We start from the raw sequence: 6,083 nt of genomic DNA, 5'->3' as shown, positions 1-6,083 counted from the left end.
ATCCAAATCACCGATGACCAAGTGCCGAACGGACGGCACCTCCGCGTTCAACACACGTACAGCCCGGTGACGTCTCCCACGCCTTGATCCAGCAAGGAGAGAGGGAGAGGTTGAGGAAGACTCCATCCAGCAGCAGCACAACGGCGTGGTGGTGGTGGAGGAGCGTGGCAATCCTGCAGGGCTTCGCCAAGCACCACGGGAGAGGAGAAGGACTTGGGAGAAGGGGAGGGCTGCACCAGAACATTGGTATGGCTGCCCTCCCACCCCCCACATATATATAGGGGCAAGGGAGAGGGGGGAGGCACAGCCTTGGCCCTTCCTCCAAGGAAGGGTGCGGCTAGGAGGAGTCCCTCCTCCCCAAGGCACCTCGGAGATGCCTTCCCCCTTTAGGACTCTTCCTTTCCTTATCCCTTGGCGCATGGGCCTCTTGGGCCTGGTGCCCTTGGCCCATATAGGCCAAGGCGCACCCCCTTACAGCCCATGTGGCCCCCCGGGGCAGGTGGCCCCACCCGGTGGACCCCCGGGACCCTTCCGGTGGTCCCGGTACAATACCGGTGACCCCGAAACTTGTCCGGTGACCAAAACAGGACTTCCCATATATAAATCTTTACCTCCGGACCATTCCGGAACTCCTCGTGACATCCGGGATCTCATCCGGGACTTCAAACAACATTCGGTAACCACATACAAACTTCCTTTATAACCCTAGCGTCATCGAACCTTAAGTGTGTAGACCCTACGGGTTCGGGAGACATGCAGACATGACTGAGACGTTCTCCGGCCAATAACCAACAGCGGGATCTGGATACCCATGTTGGCTCCCACATGTTCCACGATGATCTCATCGGATGAACCACGATGTCAAGGACTTAATCAATCCCGTATACAATTCCCTTGTCTATCGGTACGATACTTGCCCGAGATTCGATCGTCGGTATCCCGATACCTTGTTCAATCTCGTTACCGGCAAGTCTCTTTACTCGTTCCGTAACACATCATCCCATGATCAACTCCTTGATCACATTGTGCACATTATGATGATGTCCTACCTAGTGGGCCCAGAGATACCTCTCCGTTTACACGGAGTGACAAATCCCAGTCTCGATTCGTGCCAACCCAACAGACACTTTCGGAGATACCTGTAGTGCACCTTTATAGTCACCCAGTTACGTTGTGACGTTTGGTACACCCAAAGCATTCCTACAGTATCCGGGAGTTGCGCAATCTCATGGTCTAAGGAAATGATACTTGGCATTAGAAAAGCTTTAGCATACGAACTACACGATCTTTGTGCTAGGCTTAGGATTGGGTCTTTGTCCATCACATCATTCTCCTAATGATGTGATCCCGTTATCAATGACATCCAATGTCCATGGTCAGGAAACCATAACCATCTATTGATCAACGAGCTAGTCAACTAGAGGCTTACTTGGGACATGGTGTTGTCTATGTATCCACACATGTATCTGAGTTTCCTATCAATACAATTCTAGCATGGATAATAAACGATTATCATGAACAAGGAAATATAATAATAACTAATTTATTATTGCCTCTAGGGCATATTTCCAACAAGGCGGAGGCAAGGTCGCACGCGAGGAGCCACGCAGAGGCGGAGCTCGGCGGCTCAACGACGCGGCAACCTTGTGGTGAGTCAGAGCGGCCCTCCCGTTGTATTCAAGGCGGAAGGCCACAACGGCGGTTTGAGCACGGATGAGCCGGTTTACAGCGACTGATGTGGACGGGTTTGACGGGGGCGGCGGCTCACGGATGGTAGCTCTCAGTGAGCGGAGGCGAAGGCGGATACGGAGCTGCAGGACTGTGGCAAAGGCGGATACCTCACAGAAGATATGACCCGGAGGTGGCTCTCGAGCGACGGCGGTGGCGGCTCAACCGCGGCAGAGACCCAACGGCGATTCGTGGCCGGCTCTCAGGGCGTTTCAACCGAGCAGAAGGGTGACTCAAGCTGAGGCCGCACGGGGGTGAAGGTGAAGCCGGTTTGAGCGAGGTCGGGGCGGTTTGGCTGCGAAGACGGCGACTTGTCGGCGGCAATGGTTCATCCTGACGCAGACGACGGTTTGGTGGCGATGTTATAAGAGAATAGCTGCTTCGAATCTGTATCAATATCGGGAGGGCGGCTCTCCGTCAGCGCGTTGACAGCAACTCAGGGCTGAAGCAAGACCGCGGACGCGGGCATCGATGATGGCTGAGGACAACAAAAGCGGGTCGTAGTGGCGATTTAGGCCTGCCAGCGAGGTCGGCTCGCAAGCGAGGCCGGCCTGACCCAGCGCGACAACGGAATCGCGGCGGCGACTTGCGACAGAAGCAATGCGGCAGCTAAGGCCGTCCGAAAACGATGACAACTTGATGGCCCTGTCGTGGACACTCGCGGTAAAAAGATGGTTTGACTGCCGGGTCAGTAGGGCTTTGTTGACTGTTCCGGCGATACATGATAGTAGCAGAAAAAGTTGACCACCTCCAGGTTGCAGTAGTCTTGGATAACCCACACCCGGGTCGCGGTAGTTTTCTATTCCCGCACAACATACTGGTCGGTTCACCAGAATAAATATTTTCCTGGCTCGCATGGCGGCCACTGTAACCAATATTGATTCATCTCCAGACTCGATGGATCACCGGGTCATGTTCATCCGCGGCATAACACGCAACCCTGGATTTTTGAAAACTTTTTGATCCCTGTGAAAGATCCCTCCAAGAGCTCAACATCACTGGGCGCAGGCCCCACGGTGGGCGCCAACTGTCGTGGAAAAGTCACTGCAGATGTCCTTAGTGTCAGGACTTAGTCGCGAGGCCAACGCATCTATGTGGTAGCTTGAGAGGGGTTGAGCGGAATCGAGAGACGTAACACAAGACAAGGACTTAGACAGCTTCGGGCCCCGGGAAACATCATCCGGTAACAACCCTACGTGCTGTTTGAGGCTATGTCTCATTGTGATCATGAGGAACTCGCCGTAAACCGGCTCTCCCAGTTAACCCTAACCCTTTAAGATTGTTTCTTCCTCCTTGTCCCTCTTTGGGGAGCCCTGCCCCTCCTTATATATGTTGAAGGGGCGGGTTACATGTAGAGTCCAATTCGAACTTAAGAATTAACTATTATGACTTGTCTTCATGGGCTTCTTAACATATTGGGCTTCATAACGTCTCGGGCTTCATAACTCCTAGCAACCCAGTTACCAGTGCCTGCCGGGAGTTAACTGGTGCCGGTTTAAGATTGTCTGCCGGGAGTTAACTGGTGCCGGTTTAAGATTATCTGTCGACAGTTAACTTCTGCCGGTTTAAGATGGTCTGCCGATTTAAGAATATCTGCTGAGTTATCATCTGACTTAACCCCTGTCTTAACTGCCAGCCAGTTTAACAACCGGCCGGTTTATGTCTGGGTTAACTGCCTGTTTTACCTGTCTGTCTTAACTGTCAGCCGGTTTAACAACCTGCCGGTTTACCTTCTGACTTAACACCAACCGGTTTACCACATGTCTTAACACCTGCCGGTTTACCACCTGCCTTAACACCTGCCGGTTTACCAAGTCCCAGCCGGGTTATAACTCCTGCCGGATCATACCGCGGGGTATATCCCCGACATCAAGTATTTCATTTTTCTTAAGAGGATGATCAGGCAAAGCATTAAGTAATTAGAGAAGCCTCCCCCAAGCTTATGGGAGACTCTCTTCTTCAATTTGCACAAAATTGTATATTTCCCTTAAAGCAGCTTGTTTCTTATGAGCGAGGAAATATTTAGCAGAGAAGTAATAAATCATATCCTGGGGACTACGCACACAACCAGGATCAAGAGAATTAAACCATGTTTTAGCATCACCCTTTAATGAGAACGGAAATAACTTAAGGATATAATAATAGCGAGTTTTCTCATCATTAGTGAAGAGGGTGGCTATATCATTTAATTTAGTAAGATGTGCCACAATAGTTTCATATTCATAGCCCTAAAAAGGATCAGATTCAACCAAAGTAATTATCTCATGATCGATAGAGAAATCATAATCCTTATCAGTAATAAAAATAGGTGAAGTAGCAAAAGCAGGGTCATATTTCATTCTAGTATTCAAAGACTTTTCTTTAAGCTTAGCTAATAATTTCTTAAGATCAGATCTATCATTGCAAGCTAAGAAGTCTCTAGCAGTTTATTCATCCATAACATAACCCTCAGGAACAACAGGTAATTCATATCTAGGGGAGAATCTTCATCATCACTTTCATCAATATTATCAGTTTCAATAATTTCATTCTTTCTAGCCCTAGCAAGTTGTTCATCAAGAAATTCACCTAGTGGCACAGTAGTATCAAACATAGAAGTAGTTTCATCATAAATATCATGCAAAGCAGAAGTGGCATCATCAATAACATGCGACCTATCAGAATCAATAGCATGTGTAGGTGTCGCAAGTTTACTCAAAACAGAAGGTGAATCAAGTGTAGAGCTAGATGGCAGTTCCTTACCTTCCCTCGTAGTTGAGGGAAAATCTTAGTTCTTTGATCTTTCAAGTTCTTCATAGTGACAAGCAGATATAAATCCTAAGTGACTCAAAGAATAGAGCTATGCTCCCCAGCAATGGCGCCAGAAAATAGTCTTGATAACCCACAAGTATAGGGGATCGCAACAATTTTCGAGGGTAGCGTATTCAACCCAAATTTATTGATTCGACACAAGGGGAGCCAAAGAATATTCTCAAGTAATAACAGTTGAGTTGTCAATTCAACCGCACCTGAAAGACTTAATATCTATAGCAGAGTATTTAGTAGCAAAGTAATATGGAAGTAGAGGTAAGTGTGGCAAAAGTAACAGTAGCAGTATTTGTAGTGATTGTAACAGAGGCAACGGAAAAGTAACTAAGCAAAGATCATTATGTGAAAAGCTTGTAGGAAATGGATCAATGATGGATAATTATGTCGGATGCGATTCCTCATGCAACAGTTATAACATAGGGTGACACAGAACTAGCTCCAGTTCATCAATGTAATGTAGGTATGTATTTCGAATATAGTCATACGTGCTTATGGAAAAGAACTTCCATGACATCTTTTGTTACCCTCCCGTGGCAGTGGGGTCCTATTGGAAACTAAGGGATATTAAGGCCTCCTTTTAATAGAGTACCGGACCAAGCATTAACACATAGTGAATACATGAACTCCTCAAACTATGGTCATCACCGGTAAGTATCCCAATTATTGTCACATCGGGATTAACGGATCATAACACATAATAGGTGACTATAGACTTGCAAGATAGGATCAAGAACTCACATATATTCATGAAAACATAATAGGTTCAGATCTGAAATCATGGCACTCGGGCTCTAGTGACAAGCATTAAGCATAGCAAAGTCATACCAACATCAATCTCAGAACATAGTGGATACTAGGGATCAAACCCTAACAAAACTAACTCGATTACATGATAAATATCATCCAACCCATCACCGCCTAGCAAGCCTACGATGGAATTACTCACACACGGCAGTGAGCATCATGAAATTGGTGACGGAGGAAGGTTGATGATGACGACGGCGACGGATTCCCCTCTCTGGAGCCCCGAACGGACTCCAGATCAGCCCTCCCGAGAGAGTTTAGGGCTTGGCGGCGGCTCCGTATCGTGAAACGTGATGAATCCTTCTCTCTGATTTTTTTCTCATCGAACACGAATATATGGAGTTGGGGTTGAGGTCGGTGGAGCGTCAGGGGGCCCACGAGGCAGGGGGGCGCCCCCCCCCCCACCCTCGTGGACAGGGTGTGGGCCCCTTGACGTGGATTCTTCTTCCAGTATTTTTAATATATTCCAAAAATAATCTCCGTTGATTTTCAGGCCGTTCCGAGAACTTTTATTTCTGCACAAAAATAACACCATGGCAATTCTGCTGAAAACAGCGTCAGTCCGGGTTAGTTCCATTCAAATCATGCAAGTTAGAGTCCATAACAAGGGCAAAAGTGTTTGGAAAAGTAGATACAACAGAGACGTATCGACTGTTGGTACGGTTCGTCGTGCCGAGACACCATGCGATGATCGAGTGTGATAAGCTCTACGTTCACATACAACGGGTGCAAGCCAGTTTTGC

The sequence above is a fragment of the Triticum dicoccoides genome, chromosome 2A, assembly GCF_002162155.2.
Source record: "Triticum dicoccoides isolate Atlit2015 ecotype Zavitan chromosome 2A, WEW_v2.0, whole genome shotgun sequence".
Classification (NCBI taxonomy): domain Eukaryota; kingdom Viridiplantae; phylum Streptophyta; class Magnoliopsida; order Poales; family Poaceae; genus Triticum; species Triticum dicoccoides.
This window is presented reverse-complemented; position numbering follows the sequence as displayed.